General features: G+C 47.0%; 1 protein-coding gene across 1 annotated transcript in view; it reads left to right on the forward strand.

Moving 5' to 3' along the window:
* The first annotated feature begins 1,069 nt into the window (after window positions 1-1,069).
* TTPAL (alpha tocopherol transfer protein like) overlaps window positions 1,070-16,963 on the forward strand; it is a 37,818-nt gene continuing 21,924 nt past the window's right edge. Inside the window, exon 1 of the mRNA XM_027622020.2 lies at window positions 1,070-1,169. The gene's annotated coding sequence lies outside the window, so the exon portion shown is untranslated. The remainder of the gene's footprint in view (window positions 1,170-16,963) is intronic.

The following is a 16,963-nucleotide window of genomic DNA, read 5'->3' on the forward strand; positions in this document are numbered from 1 at the left end:
CATTTGAGGGGCGCCTGGGTGGCTCAGTTGTTAAGCGTCTGCCTTCGGCTCAGGTCATGATCCCGGGGTCCTGGGATCGAGTCCCACATCGGGCTCCCTGCTCTGCGGGAAGCCTGCTTCTCCCTCTCCCACTCCCCCTGCTTGTGTTCCTTCTCTCGCTGTGTCTCTCTCTGTCGAAAAATAAATAAAATCTTAAAAAAGAATTTTTAAAAAAGTGAGCATTTGAAAGACATGAACGTAATATTATATAAATATATGTAAAAATATAAATTAAATATATAGAAGAGCACAACTGAGACTTTCCTGATCCACTAACACTCCTTGGACAAGTTACCTGTACAAGAATTCTTCCACCCTTCAGGTCCTGTTTTGGGGATTCTCGGTTTGCATTTCTAATACTCTCTAAGTTGATGATTATACGATTCTGAGATTCTAGGTTTTTGTTTCGCCAAATCCCATGATTCTCAGATTTGGTGATTCTGTGATTCTCATATATTATGATTTATTTAACAATACATATCTTCGTTCAGCGACTCTTCTCTGCAGGCACAGTGCCAGGAGCTAAGTGTTCAGTAGAGAAAAGATGACCCCTGTTTCTGCCTTCCTGTAGCTCATGTGGCCAATGGGGTAAGCCCATGGGCAAATGTGATAGATAGCATAGTGAACAGTCATGTGGGGAGGCACAGGAACTGGGGGCCGGGGTAGAAGTGGAGAAGGAGGCACCAACCCAGCCTCCTTGAGAGGGGTGTGAACAGAAATGCCTTCCCAGAGGAGACAGGAAGAGAGAGGGAGGATTCCAACCAGAGAAGGGGGCGCTGGTGCACACTGTGATCCAAGTAGCGGGAACAGCAAGTGCAAAGGTCCAGGGGTTAGGAAGAGGGAAAGACAGTGCATATCTGGCAAGATGAAGTCGGTATGAGTGGGTGTAGAGAAGGGTGGAGGGGAGCTAGAGAGCAGCAGAATAGCAAGAGACTATGGCCAGGGGACAGAGGACCTAGTAAACCATGTTAAGGAGTTTGAACTTTATCCTGAGGGCAAAAGGGGAGCCAGTGAAGGGTTTTAAGGGGAAGAGTGGCATAGTGTGTCTAGAGTTTGGAAAGTTGCCTCGGCTGCTGTGTGCAAGTTTGGAAAGAGGAGAGACCAGAGAGAAGGCTGGAACAAGACCCCAGGTGAGAGAACAGGCCTAAAAAGATGGGAGATGGGCCAGAGATAGCTGTTTTATCCATGATGTGGTGAAAGGATGGGGGGGCGTGGATTATGTGAGTCTGGGACTCCTGGACTTCATGATTTCTCTGATTCTTGGATTCTATGCTCAACACTCCATAATTCTTTGTCCCAAAATGCCTGTTGATATCACTATACACTGATAATCCCTGACCTCACACTGCCCCGCATCCCCCCCCCTTTTGAGCCTGCTTTCCCTGTTTGCAAAGTGGGGATCACCAACACCTTCCTTGCCGAGCAGCCGGGGAAGTGAGAGCTGGTGTGTGGTCCACACCTGCACGAAGCAGGCATTTGGTCCGTGGGAGGCATGCTTGCCCTAAGTGCTTGACATACAGGCATTGCCAGGAAAGAAGGGGGTCTGGAGAGAACAAGAGAGATCAGAATGGAAGAACAGAGGTAAGGAAGAGCCCTGTTTTCATCTGCTCCTGGTCACCTGGGTTGCTCTGGCTTCTGGGCTTCTGGTTGGGCATCTGGCTGGGCATCTGTTTCCCAGATTTGGTTATTTGCTCGTATACCAGTTGGCTGTGGGACTCCCCATATCTGTAACCTGCTGGCCCTCCCAGCGTCTCTTTCTGGTCCTAAACTAACCCCATCCCCCACCTCCAGGGCTGCAGACACCAGCTGGGGGTAGCCAAGTAGGATCTGGCCTTCCCTGGGCAGGTCTGAGCCAGGCCAGGCACCGCTCAGCCTGCTTCCAACCCAGCCCACCCTCGAGGCCATACTACAGTATTCCCTTCTTAGGCAACTCGTCTGTTGACACAAACAACAGCATATCTTTGGCGACAGAAACCTCACTTGTCTCCCCAAAACAACCACATGGGGTCTCTGGAACCACACCCTAGGCCTCCTGTGTTACAATGTGCTTCTTGCCAGTGGTTCAGCTTTCATTCAGTTTAATCCACAAAACATCAGTTGAACAACACAACTGTGGGCAAACCCCACAGGGCCGGCAGGATCCTTGGAGACTCACTCCTTGCTGCGAGGAAGTGGGAATGGGAAACCACACAGTGTTTGGTGAAGGGTTGAGCTTAGAATCCAAAGCCCGAACTCCCAGTCCATTTCTTTGCACACAGTAGGGGTTCCACGGACAGTGAAATTAGGTCAAATTAGGAGTTTGTACATTTCCCAGCTAGCATTTGCCTTGACTCTTTCTAGAAGGCAATAAGAGACTGGAGAGAAAGGTGGCCTCTGGGGAGGTGAGCTGTGTAGCTGGGGTCAGGGGTGGGAGGAAGACCTACTTTTCCTTTTATGCCCTTTTGTACCATTTGAATGTTTTATTTTCACCCAGTGCTCATAGATCAGAGTTAATCAATCAAACAAACAATCATAATTAAACAATTAAGTGAGCCAGGCTCTTTTGTAACTCCGTGCCTTTGTACGTGCTGTTCCTTCTGGTGGAAATGCCCTTTCCTGGTCTGCCCCATCCGGAAAACTGCACAAGTTACAAGACTGAGCTCAGATGCCCAGTGTCTGGGGCCTGCTGCCACCTCCCCTCGATGGTTATCTTCATTTGCCCACCACCTCCGCACGCCCTCATCTGCCCCGCTCCGAGCCCCGGGAGGCACCCACACCTTCTGACTTCTCACTGGACCCCGGCAGAGGGAGGAGTTGGTGGTAGATGAAAGGGCAGGATGAGAAAGAAGTGGGGGTGTTGACGAGACCCATCACCTGCCGGTTTTGCCTTCATCTTCACGGGGGTTACATTTCTCCAAGAACTGCACTCTTGTCTTGGCCTCGCTTCCATGGTTTCGGCTCTCCCCGGGAGCACCAACACTGTTCCCTCTCTCTCTCCCCTTCAAGCCTTTGGGGTGATAACAGCTCCCCACTGTTTCTAGTCCCTGGGTGCCTCAATATCCCTTAAAGTTTCCCTTAGCCTGCCCATATCTCTGTAAATACTTCCTTCATTAACTTTGCTTCAGTTAAGCTGTGGGTTCCTATCTGGAATAATTTCGCCCCTCAGGGGACAGGTGGCAATGTCTGGAGACATCTTTGGCTGTCATTGCTAGCGTGGGGGTGTTACTATTGGCCTCTTAGTGGGTGGAGACCAGGGATGCTGCTAAACATCCTACAGTGCACAGGACAGCCCCCCACAACAGAGGATTGTTTTGCCCCCAATGTTAATGGTGCCGAGTTGAGAAACCCTGATTTACACCCTTGAGATGTTAACCGCTCCCTGCTTGGAGCCTGAGAGTTCCCGGCTGGGGGTTCTGGACACCCACTGCCCTCGCTGCACTGTGACCTACTCGACAGGCCAGCCGTTGGTCTGCTCTGAATGGCAAAGAGATGAAGAGACCCAGTCTTTGTCCTCAAGCTACCCCCTGTACAGTGGGGAGAGAATCTGGGGAGCTTGGTCCCTCACCAGACTCGAGCCCTTGAGGGCAGGGTCTCTGTGTCATTCACCACATAGCCCCAATGGTACGAGACATTTGCTGATTGAATCAAATAATCCTTCCACAATGTCTTAAAAGAGGCTACAGCAGACAAGGGTCTAGACTCAGTGACTAAACAAGACCCAGGGAACCTGGGTGGGGTTTTTTGTTTTTGTTTTTGTTTTTTTTTTCCCCCCTGTGACAGAAATTTCAGGGAAACCACAGTTAGGCAAATACATACAGAATGAATAAGGCATGAATGAATGATAGTCCCGGAGATATGGGTGGGTGGGTAGGATGGAAAGCAAGAAGGCCAGAAGGTGTCTCATCTCTTAAATGGGTATCATAATAGAACCCACCTCCTAGGATTACTGTCAGAATAAAATTAAGGGAAAGCACTTCGTATGTTACTTAGTGCCTGGTGAGCACAAAAGAAACGGTATCTATCAGTTATCTGGAGGAAGTGATGGAGGAGAATCATCGAGCTGGGGGCTAGGGAGAAGCTCTGACGTGAAGAGGGGGCTCCTTTGTTTCTCTGGGCATCTGTAAAATGGGCAAAATGTAGGCAAGATTAGTGCTTTGCAGAACCAATATCATAAGGGATGCTTTAGGAGCTCCACAACATGTGATTCAAATACTATTTTTAAAAAAATCAAATCTATAATTGAACAAAAATAAAAGGCCCAGTCTGTTAAGTTACAGTGAGATATAACTGTCAGGCAGGCTTAAAGTGACCAATTCATCTGTTTTGCCTGGGACTTTACCAGTTTTAGCAGTGAAAGTCCTGTGTTCTGAAAATCCCCTCGGTCTTGGGCAGACTGAGATGGTGGGTTACCCTAGCAGGCCAGATGATCAGTCGGCCTATGTGATTTTTAAAATAATAAGTAGCTAACATATATTGAATACTTATTCTGTGCTAGGTGCTTTTCTAATGACCCTATAAGTATTATCTTATTTAATCTTCATAAGAACCCAGTGAGATAAATATTATTAACATCCCTCTTTGTACAGTGGCACAGAGAGGTTCTATAATTGCCTGAGGCTACACAGCTCCCGAGTAATAGAGTCATGATTTGATTCCAGGTTGTCTGGGTCCAGAGTACCCATATTTAACCATGACCTCTATGATACATATGAATATATTTTAAAAGAAACTTTGAGATGATAATGGTAACAGTAATAGTAATAATGATGATGATGGTGGTGGTGGAAATATACTTTTAAAACATTTTTTGAAATAGTCATAATGATAATATGTTTTTTGAGCACTCAGATATTCATTCCAAAGTTTAACCCAGTGGAAACAGCTTATTTTCTAACTTGGGCTACCAGATCTAGCTAGTGTGAAGACCTCAGAATAAAGGGCCACCTCTACTGAATTATAGCTGGAGTAGAAGACTCACAAATATTTACAGGTATTACACAAGCAGGGTTTCTAGGGGGGCTGGCTGGCTGCTAGTTCTTCATCTGGGTGCCCCTGACACGGTGGTGATGGTGTTCTCTCTGTGCTGATTATTGAGCTGTCCACTTAGGCTTTGTGCATTTTTAAAGTGTATATTTTTAAAATTATATAAAACTTTCCAAGCACACATACACACGGATTGTTGCCATTTGGAAATATTTCTCTGGATGAAGCAGGATTACATTTGGATGTGAAGGAAAGCAGATACTGAAATAATTGGATTTTGGAGTCTGGCTTCCCTGCAGGAAGTGACTGATGGCTCTTTGATGGATAGATGCAAATCAAGCAATTGTCGGGTATGCCCTGATTTGAAACTGAGGTGTTTGATAAAACAGCTTCCATTTTTCTCGATGATTTCTTTGTATAAGAATATCTATGTTGAGAAGCCTGTCTGTTTTGTTCACCTCGTTTACCCAAGTTCTCAGGTATTTGAAGTTATAAAAAAAAGAACTTTCTATATGTTTCATCAATCAGGCTTTCATGGGAAAAGGGTTTCGTGGCTAAAATTTAGAATGTGAGAACTTTAAGGTTCTAAAATTCTGCCTCTGAGAAGCAGGCCCCACATGGCAGGATGGGTTTGGGGGTGACTCACCGCGGGGATGGGTGGCAAGGGAGTGACCGCTCCTGGGGGACGGGCGAGCACCCAGGAGCCACTGTAGCCACTTCTCGAAGGGCGTGTCTCTGTTTACAAAGGGCCTTTTCATCTTTAGTCACCTCTTCAGCAAACAAGTCCAGGCACCCACTCTGTGCCAGGTTACAGGGTGTAACGTTCATCCAATAATCACAAAGACAGAACTACCAACAGTGGCAAGTCACAGGGGCACAGGGCCAGGGACCCTCACTGGTCTCCACCCTGCCTCCCAAACCACGCAAACCCACCCCTTCTCACGGCCCTCCTCAGCCACCCTGGCTTGCTCTTCACCATCCCCAGCCCCACAGTCACCAGCTCGCCGGTCTCCCTGTCCCATTCGGATCCCTAAATCCATTCTCCATGGTGTGTTTATAAAATACAAATCAGAAGACCTCACCCGTACCCTACCCCTAACTCGAGAGTTATACCCCTGCCGCAGAGTCACACTCCACGGCCCTCCGGCCCTACGTGGGCCCTGATCACCTCGGCTCTCCTTTCTCCCTCTCTCCAGTCTTGCGGCTCCTGCCTCAGGGCCTTTGCTCTAGCCCTTCCCTCTGGCTGACTCCTCTCCCGCACATTCAAACAGCTGCTGTTTCTCATGATTCAGATATTGCCACAAATGTCACCCACCCCCCAAGAAACTGGCAACACAGGGGCCTCTTTGGCTGGGTGATGTGTACTGCCTGAATTTTGTGCCATGTGCCTATTCAATAAATTGTTAGTTCAAACACAAGTGTCTCCTTGGAGAGGCCTTTCTGGAAAGCGACCTTCCCCGCTTACTTCCTCTTATAATTTTCCCTTATGAAGTATATGATATAGTCTGCAATTGCCTTGGGATTTTTTGTTTTGTTTTATTTTTAATCTCTTTTTAGTTCATTGTCTATCTCCCCTTCATGAGGACATGGACTTTACCCTGTCCTACCTACCACCTATTACAGTCCTGGCACATAGTAGGTGCTCAATAAATATTTATTGACCCGGTGACGAAAAGAAGTGGCGGTGGGGGGGGGGATGGAAGGGTGTCTGAGTTGATAACGGAGAGTTACCCCGCAAAGCTGGGGTTGGGAGAGTTGGGCTTAGCTCCAAGCAGGGGGAAGAGTTGGCAGTTTGAGGGCTTCAGGAAGACCAGGCTGATGGGACCAGGGACAAGAAAGCCAGGGTGTGAGGCAGGCGAGATTATACCCATTTTACAGATGAGGAATCTGAGGCTCAGAAAGGGCAAGAGACTTACCCAAGTCATCCAGTAGGCAAGGATTTGAGTTTAGAATCCAGGTCCCAACTCAAGGTTAAATAGAACCTCACAGTTACTGAGCACCTAAATGCACTAACTTATGAGATGGGCACTATATTACATCCTTATTTGACTGATGAAGAAACTGAAGCACAGAGAGTTGAATGACTTGCCCTAGGTCATAGAGCTTACAAGTAGCCAAGCCTCAGGCCTTTCCCTGGCTCCCAACGGTTCCCAGTTTCCACCCCTCAGGTCTCACCCCCCCACCCCCCCCCCCCTCTGGCCTCACACAAAGTTCCAGCCTGGACGCAGAGGGGCTGTGGGTTTAAACATTGACCCTCCCTGGAGTTTGGGGCAGAGCCAGAAAATTCTCTGAAACCTTCCAGGACCTGGGTTCCCCTAACTCCAGACCAAAAGAGAGCAAAACTAGCCCTACTTGCGAGACTGCTATGAGAAAAAAAGCGATAAAACATAATTACAGGACTTGTACGTGATAAAAATAATCATAGGGCTCCTGGCAAAGACTGGGCTATAGAGATACTAACTAACGACAGCAGGAATTTATGGCCCTGTGGGCCCGGTCTTTTAGAGAGGCTGGGGCGATAGGAGCCAGGGTCATGAGTGAGGTCACGGGCAGAAAACTCCCAGCGGCCCCTTCCTATCCTACCAGCCTGGGCTGGGATTTCGGGGCTCTCAGATTGCCATGCCCTCCCAGCCCAATGGGCCACCATTCATCACCCCTCTCTTGGGTCTCGTGTCTCTTGCCACTTCTAAAAACCTGTAAACATTAGCAAGTTATGGTGATTTGGTTCATTCATTAATTCTCAGGGCCCCAGGGGAAGGCAGGGTGCAGATCTGGGTGGTAGAGGTAGAGAGCAAGACCAGGCACAGCGATTCATCCCCCTGTAGCCAGTGGACACATGCTGAGGGCCTACCCTGTGCCAGGGGCCTTGCTTCCCTGGTGGACCCCCAACCCTGGGGTGGGAGGATGTAAGAGCTGGACCCTGGGTCTCCAACTCCAAGGACTATGGTCTCCCCACCACAGAAAAAGATTGGGAGTGGCTTATCCCTATAAGTGTTCACAGCTGATTCTTAAGGACATCAAAAACCCTCCTTAAGACCCTGTGTATTGTTGTTTTTTATAAAAACAAAACCTACATATCACAAAAGCTCAAATAACACAGAGAAATTCGAAGTTCAAAACACCGAAATTTTACCACCCAGAGGAAAACCACCCTTAGCAGAGGTTAAAGGAGCTTAGTAAGCGCTCAAGTGCTGAAGTCAAAACGTCACAAGCTAGCTATCAACTCTCCTCTGCCTCAGTTTCTCCAACCGGCAAAACTGTCCCATGGCAGCACCTGGCTCCCAGGGCTGTGAGGAGCACTAACTGAGCTAACTACTTACAGAGCACTTAGAACAGCACCCTCACGGTTCCGCACATGAGCGCTACACCTGCTTGCAGTTTTAGAACCTGATTTTTAAAAATACCCAACAAGATATGCTAGGCACCTTTCCATGTCTATAAGCTCGTTTATGTAAGTAAGGTCTTAATTTAAGGGCCGAGCAGCTCCCACAGGCAGGAGCCCCCTCCCCACACTTGCATCCTCTCGAGGCTGTTTATTTTCCGCCTGTATCTGCACCGGGAGCTCTCCACAGATCCCGAAGGCAATCCGGTGCAGCAGTGTTGAAACTAGGGCTCACAGACAGCAAGTCACTTAAACCGGGGTCACAAAGCTGCGACTTGAGCCTCTAATATCTGGATTCCAGAGGCAGAGCTCAAGACTGAGAAACAAGCACTGAGAAATTCAAGAGGGCTTGGAGTCAGGTGGACGTGACTTTGAATTCCTCTTCTGCCAGTACGAGTTGTGTCACCTTGGGCCAGTGCCTTAACCTCCCCAAGCCTCAGTTTTCTCATCTGCTGATGACTGCTGATACCCATCACACAGCATTGCCACAGAGATTGCTCTGATCTGGCTAATCGCCGCTGTTTCTGGAACGGTAATGCGTGCGTGGCTCCATGTTAAGTACTTTCCAGACAGTATTTCATTTAACTAATAAGCAAAGGTAATATTGCTGTTTGCAATATTAGCTCTTCTGGAATGTATATTTCATAAGGGGTTGGGGGGCTTTGGTTGTTTTGCTCATTGTTTCACTTCAAGGTCTAAAACAGTGCCGGGTGCATGGTAGATGCTCAACGAAAATTGTTGCACGAATAAATGACTCCAATTTCACCGATATCAGTGACAAAAGGGCTCTGTTCCTAGGTATGTGACTTTGAGCAATTCTCTAGGTCCCTCTGAACTTCAGTTTTCTCCTGGGCCCAATGGGTATAATGACACTGGCAACATTGATTGAGCACCACCTGTGTGCTGGGCCCTGTTCTAAGTGGTTTATATCTCCCAATGGTAATGTCTCCTTTAAACATTACAACGCCCTTTGAGGTACTATTATTAGCCCATGTTAAGGTTAAACTAGCCGAGGCACAGGGCGATTGTCACCTGGCTAACATCTCACTAGTTAAGAGGTGAGGTTGGAATTCAAATCCCCCAGGCCTCTGATGCACCACAGAGTGCACCTGCTTAATAAGACTCTAGGACTAACCTTCCCTTCCCCATCAACAGTAGAAGTAGTATATATATTGAGGTATATTTGTAGAGTGGAATACCAAATAGTAATGAAGAAAGAGTAAATTACCAATAACTATAATGACATGGGTGAATCTCACAATTATGTTGAAAGGAGCCAGGTGCGAAAGACACTAGAGTTCCCAGGTAAAATACAAGGTGTTCAGGTGAATTTGAATTTCAGATAAACAGTGAAATTTTTTTTTAGCATAAATATTTCCCAGATGAAATTCAAATTCATTATGTGCTAAAGCTGGCAACCCTAAGTATTATATATGTATGGTTCCATTCATACAAAGTTCAAAAGCAAGCAAAAGGAATAAATGACGATAGAAGTTAGGATAGCAGTTGCCGGGGGTCGGGGGGGTGGGGTGTGTGGAAAGGCTTCAAGAAAAGTCATATATCTTGATCTGGATGCAGGGTTACGTGTGTATACACACTTGTAACAATTCTCCAAGCTGTACGCCTAATATTTGCCCACTTTACAAGATCTGTGAATTGTGACTCCTTAAAAAAAATGTTTAAAAATTCTAAAGAGCAATACACTCTATCTATAAAATCTTAAGTAAATAGTATCTGACAGGGTGCTCAAAGGGATAAAATAAGATAAAGGTTGTGGGTCTCTTAGCACATTTGAGGAGCTCATAGTAAGAACTCAATAAAGGAAAGCCACTGTTAAATGTAACCACAGTGTTCATATTATTATTATTATCACCCTCTTTTGTGATTTTCTCTATTGCAGATTGCTTGGAGTGCCCTCAAGTGTCTGCATTTTGTCATAGCACCTCAGTTACTGCAAAGAATACCCTTTATCCAAGCTCTGAGTCTCAATGCTAAAGGGCAGTGCTTTGCTTTTCTTTTGCTCCAGGACACAGAAGAAAGTACCCAAATCCACATCAGACTAATGGGTCCCAAGTCCAACGCTAGCCCTGCCCACAGTAGCCCCCTGAAGTTCGTGAGAAGGCAGGCAGAAGGTCTCTGTGTTTCGCTGTCCCAGCACAATCGCAAACATCTTGTTCCTAGGAACTCACATGATTATATTTGAAAGTGGCATTGGACAGGCTACAAAATGCTTTCACATCAACAACAGTCTCAGCTAGCTTTCAGTGAGTGCTTCCTGTGTGTCACACACCAGGCGAAGAGATACATGTCCTTTTTTCCCCCTTTTAATCCTTAAAATGACCTGTGAGGTATATATTGTTTGTAGCCTGCTTCTCACCCCCTGCCCCAAGAGTATGCTTTGGGCATCCTTCCATGTCAATAAATATAGCTGGGGCGGTGAGTACTTGATTCAAAGGCTGAGAAACTGAAACAGTCAGCAGCCACTGCCCAGGTGAAGATCAATAATAGTTAACATTTATTGAGTGCTTTATTACACACCAGGCCCTATGCTAATTGGTTAACTCGAACTATCTCTCATTTGATCCTTGAGGCAATCTCGAGGTAGCTTCTATTATTATTCAGAGAATTTGAAGCTCAAAGAAGTAAAGGAGCCATCCAAGGTCAGACAGACAGCTGGTGTAAATGGCACGGCTGGGATTCAAACCCAGGTGGGTCTGATTCTGGTCCTGGGCTCTCCACCGGCACGTTTGAAGGACAATATGGGGGAGAATGCAAGGGAAGGTCCCCAAGTGGAGCAAAGAGCCACTGACAAAATCCCAAAGGCAGGTAGAAGGGCAGTGTGGACCCAGGCCATGGGAGAGGCAATTTCTGAAAAGCCGTAGTTTACCATGGAGGGGATGGAAGCCTTCCTGGAGGTGATGTCATTTGGGCTGACTTTATGTCTCCAGCCAAGAAAGTGGGGCTTTTAATAACTCACCAGCTCCCACGTGGTTTCACATCAGATTCACATGACTTCAAATACTAATTGTGCCACTCTCCAGTTTAAAAACAAAACAAAACAAAAAAACAGCATTATTGAGGCATAATTGATGTACAATGAACAATTCCTATTTAGATTGCATAATTTGATGAGTTTTGACATGTGTGCATACCTATGAACCCATCACCACAATCAAGATGATGAATGTCTCCATCACTCCGAAAGTTTCCTGGTGCCACGGTGTAAGCCATCTCCTCATCACACCCATTCCCATTCCCATGCCACCACGGTCACTTTGGGTACTTTCTTTTCACTATAGATTACTTCAACATTTCTGGAATTTTATAGAAATGGAATCGTACAAGATGTACCCTTTTTGTTTGGCTTCTTTCATTGGGCATAATTATTGTGAGATTCACCCAGGTTTTTGTACCTACCAATAGTTTGATCCTTTTTATTGCCCTTTTATTTATTATATGTATATCAGTTCATTTATCACATTCCCCTGGGGATGGACATTGTTTTCCCCAGTTTGGGATCATTATAAATACAACTGCTAAGAACATTCTTGCGCACGTCTCCGAGTGGACAGACACTCTCGTTACCCGAGGGCAAGTGCCGAGGAGTGGCTTTGCTGAGTCATGTAAGTGTATGTTTAACTTTTTCAAAAGCCACTGCAAACCATTCTCCAAACCAGCTGTGCTATCTTGAGTCCCCACCAGCAGTATACCAAGAGTTCCAGTCCCCTAGGGTGAGTCTTTTTAATTTTAGCCATTCCAGCTAGATGCACTAGCGTCTCTTCACCTGTGACCCCCACCGGGGTCCCTTAGCCCTTCTGGAGCCCAGTTTTCTCCTGCGTAGAGTGGAAATAACCATAACAGCTTTGAAAGGTAGTGAAGACACAGTGAGCTAGCACATAGACAACCCAGAATATCAGGACGAGCAGATTGTAGGTGTTTCTAAGAGATGGCTGTTTGATTACGCTTGACCCCCTGCCATCCCATGGTCTGGGGCCTTACCCCAGCACACACCTTCAAACCAGATGGTAAAAGCTGCCTCCTTCGTGTGAAGTCAGCGCTCCTAGCCCGGAGGAATAAGAGAAGCAGTGATTGTTACAGGCACTGTGCTCAGGGGGTGTGAATGGTTCATCCTTATAAAGACTTGAGGGGAGTGGTTGGTTTTTTGTTTTTGTTTTTTTTTCCTCTCTTTTACACATGGGAAAACCGAGGTGGGGTAAGCAGACATTGGCCATGGTCACACAGCAGTTAAGGGATTGTACTGGGATTTGAACCGAGGTCCCTCTGTCTGATTTGGGATCCAGGAGAATTGCTAATGAAGTAAATGGCCCAGTCATAGAATGCCTCCTGGGGCTCAGGGCTGTCTTCGGTCGGGTTCCCTTGAAACAGAACCTGAGGCAGGGATGGAGCACATGTGATTTATTAAGGGTGGAACCCATAAGGGAGGGAGGAAAGCAGGATGGGACAGGACCAAGCAGAGACTTGCTCTCAGGTAAAGTCCGGCAAGGGGGCTGGCCTTTGGTATCTCTTCCAGGTCGTTGGCTGTGAACCACCTGTGGATGAGGAGGATCACCTCTTGGGTGAGGTGACTTCCGAGGTCACAGTGCTCAGGAGAAGGAGACACAATAAGACATCAGACGCCAACCACTGAAGCATCTGGGGGGCGGGAGGGGGCGCTGGTCCCATAAAGGAAGGACTTGAGGTCCCCAGAGGCACCCACACTTCTTGCCTGCCTCAGGAAGCAAGCTCTAGGGCATTCGGGAATATTCACCTCCAGGCTAGTCTTAGAGAATCATCCATCCTGCTGCAACCAGCATGTTGAACAAACCCAACTAATGACGTAATCTAAACACACCTTTATTTTTGTCTCCCAGCGTCCCTTTTAAAATTTATTCAGTGGAGAGACATTTTCTCTGCCACTAGGTGAAAACGCATCCCCGTTACTTTTCTGCTTATTCTCCAGAAACAGACAATTCTATAATTACTCTAGGTCACACACACAGTATCGATTTAGAAATTAGAATGTCCAGTAAAGCTACTGATCACAACTCCCAGCTTGATTTGCATTTAAAGCTTCTCCCCTGGGCCAGCTTGGTCCTGCTTCAGGTTGGCAGCCTGCTGCGGTGGGGAGGTGGTGTAGGAAGCTCCTCTCTTTCTCCTCCCCTTCCCCAGAGGTGGGGCTGAGGGGGCTGGGTAGAGATGGAGAGGAGAGAGGAAGGGTCTCACTTGACCTGCCACCATGCTGGCTGGTTTTGAGCTCTCTAGTACCCAATTTAAGCTGCCCCTTTCTGTCATGGGACACTGTTGTGGGCTCATGGAGATGGCCAATGCCACAGGCCCTTCTCACCCTTGACCTTGATGGATGCACCTCTCTTCCAAGGGGTCTCTAGCAACTCCTTTCTCAGCCCTAGGAATTTGACATCCAACTCTACCTTTTTGCTGCTACCACCCCTCTGTCCCTCCACAAGATCCTGTGGGACACGACTGCACTGTCCCAACTGACCAAGGGGTAAGCTTGGACCCCTTGTAGGTGCTCTCTGCTCATGCTGGTCCATGGGAAACACCGCGGCAGCCTTTGCCTTGGAGCACATGGGAGTGTAGGCTGACCTCAGCACACCCACACGCTCTAGCTCCTTCACCAGCGCAGCTGGGCAGCCCATTTCTCCCAACCTCCAGACATCCCTGCCCACATTAAGCTCTTCAAATTGTCCCCCCCCAAGAGCCCCCACCATTCCATTCCACTCTTCCAAGAAGATGGCCACCGAAGGATTGTTGCCCCCTCTCCCTACCATAGGAGAACTGTGGGTGAATGGAGGGGTAATAATACATATCGGGGTTTTAAGTGGTCATGGCCAAATTTTAGCACTTGTGGGCTTTGGATTGTGCTCTTGAAAAGTTTTCGCTGGCTGTCACAGCAGAGCTTTAGAGCAACACTGTACAAGTCCCATCCACCTCCCCGAGCCTCCGTTTTCTCATATCTTCATGAAGGTGACAATACCTACACCATGGGGTCACTGTGAGGGCTGAGTGACATATATAGAGTGTTACCAGATACTGACTCTCTAGGATCCCACAATCACAGACCTGCAATTCCATCCCTGTGTGACCACTGACAGGTGATTTTCCCCTGCTGATTTCAGTTTTCCCACCTGTCCAGTGGCACTCATAAGAGCCCCTACCTGAGAGCATCTCCACAAGGTTGGTGGGGTGAGTATATATAAAGTGTGTGGCACAGTGCCCAGCATCTGGTAAGGATTCAGTACTGCCGCATGTTACTAATACAGTGGAGGGTGGTCTGGGTGGGCTTTTTTGCTGGTATTGGCAGGGCAGGGAGTGTGGAGCCTCCACCCCTCTTGGTCCCCTACCATTCCAGGCCCTGTTTTGGAAATGCTTCAGCCCAGCTGGGATCTAGGGCCCCTGGAAACAGAGAGGACACCCTGTACCTCCAAACGGTCATGCCGACTCAGATTTAAAAATCAATCAATATGTGACCAGAAAAACACAGCTGGGCTCTCGCCTCTTACGGGAAATCCACAGAGCCAGCCCCACTCACCTCTTTATCTCAAGCTCAGAGATGTGGCCAGCCCGCCTGACTCCAAGGCTTATGAGCAAAAAGGCTGGCACAGAGACTAACAGAAGTCTCTGGCTCCTTGAGGCACGCCAGGCCCATGGGTCACAAGCTTCGCATGATCCCCTGGTTGGGGTCAGGCATGTCTGGTGCTTGCCAAGCCCTTGACTTCTCCCAGCCCTAGTCTGGACACTTCTCAAGCCAAGTCAGGCTCCGGACGGCTGGTTGGGCAACCCATGACCTCAGACTGGGTCAGATCCATCAGATGAGAATCTGTTTAAGAGTATGGAACATTTTGTTCTTTCGAATCCCGAGGGCCAAAGAGTATGAACCCTTCCCATCCACAATTTACCACCCCCCCAACACCAACTGCCATTTGCTTTGGGCAAGTTCCTTTGCCTCTCTGGCTCCGGTTTTCCCATCTGTCAAATGCAAACTAACAAGCACCTCCACCCACCAGGGTTGTTGTGAGATTCAGGTAATGAGTGTCAAGAGATGGCACACACACTGGCAGGCACACGGTAGGGGAAAGTTATGCCTGCAAACAAGGCCATTGGACACCAAATGAAAACCAGTAAGTTATATATGCAGTGGGCGCAAGTATGGACTGTGGAGGCAGACTGCCTGGGTTCAAAACCAGGCTGCTTTACCACCTGCTGTGTGGCTACAGGTGACCTCTCCAACTCTCAGTTTTCTTCTCTGTAAAATGGGAATAATAATAATAGAATTATGAGGATGCTGTTAGATCAGATGTACTGGGAATGGTGCCTGGCACATAATAATCACTTAATGAGTATTAACTATTTTTTTAGAGGTTTTATTTATTTCTTTGAGAGAGAGAGAGAGAGCGCATGAGAGGGGGATGGGTCAGGGGGAAAAGCAGACTCTCCACCGAGCAGGGAGCCCGACGTGGGACTCGATCCTGCGACTCCAGGATCATGACCTGAACCGAAGGCAGTCACCCAACTGACTGAGCCACCCAAGCATCCCGAGTATTAACTATTTTTGATTAGTCACGCAAGTTAGTAATGTTAGCAATGGTGCTGAAATCACACCAGTAAGGCTGTTGGACCTACTATGCACCAGAAGCCAGATATTCAAACATGTGTATATGCACACACACACACACACACACACACACACACACACTGTGAAGTAGGTAGTTCTGTTTTCATCTTTTAAAAACTTTATATTATAAAACAAATCACAGATGTGGAAAATCATACAAATTAAATTTGCAGCTTAGTGATTATTTGGGGGGCAAACATCCTGGTAACCACCACCCAGGTGAAGAAATAAAACTTTGCTAGTGACCCCAGAAGCCCCTCCATGTACCCCCTCTCAATCATAGCCCCTCCCCCAAAAGTAATTACTAACCTGACTTTCATAGCAATTATTTCCTTGCTTAATCATTTGAATGTGCATCCCTAGACATTATATTTCCATTTTGCCCATTTAAAAAAAAACTTAATATATGTTTTAAGCCATATATCCCCACCCCCAATCTCTTTCTTTTCCTTGTGGTTTATCTGTTCTCCTGTTTGACCCATAGAGTTTCTCAAAGTCTGGATTTTGTCTATTGCATCCTCACAGTCCAATATTCAACATGGCCCTTGCCCTCTGCATTTCCCTGCGTATTAGCAGCTCAGTCACCCAGTTTCCATCCCTCTGGCATGATTATAGGTGGTTCTGTGTTCTTTTATCAAGAAGCACATACATGGCTACAGTTTGCCCTTCTTCGATATTAGCAGCTATTGTGTACAATGGTTACATACACTAACTCATAGTAGGTTGCAAAATGGCAATATTGTATCATTTTGTTTTCCTGTATCAGTTGTAATAATTTTATAAGAAGATGTTTTCTTAATCTATTATTTGGTCACCCAGTGGTACAGTTCATATAGGAAAGGTGGAACAAATATTCGATTCTTCTGTTTTATTTACGTAGTTTTTTAAGAGTATAATTTGTTTCTAAACTATCTTCAGAAGGTGATCAGTTAGTGTTTTTGCTGAGT

The sequence above is a fragment of the Zalophus californianus genome, chromosome 8 (assembly GCF_009762305.2).
Source record: "Zalophus californianus isolate mZalCal1 chromosome 8, mZalCal1.pri.v2, whole genome shotgun sequence".
NCBI classification, from domain to species: Eukaryota; Metazoa; Chordata; class Mammalia; order Carnivora; family Otariidae; genus Zalophus; species Zalophus californianus.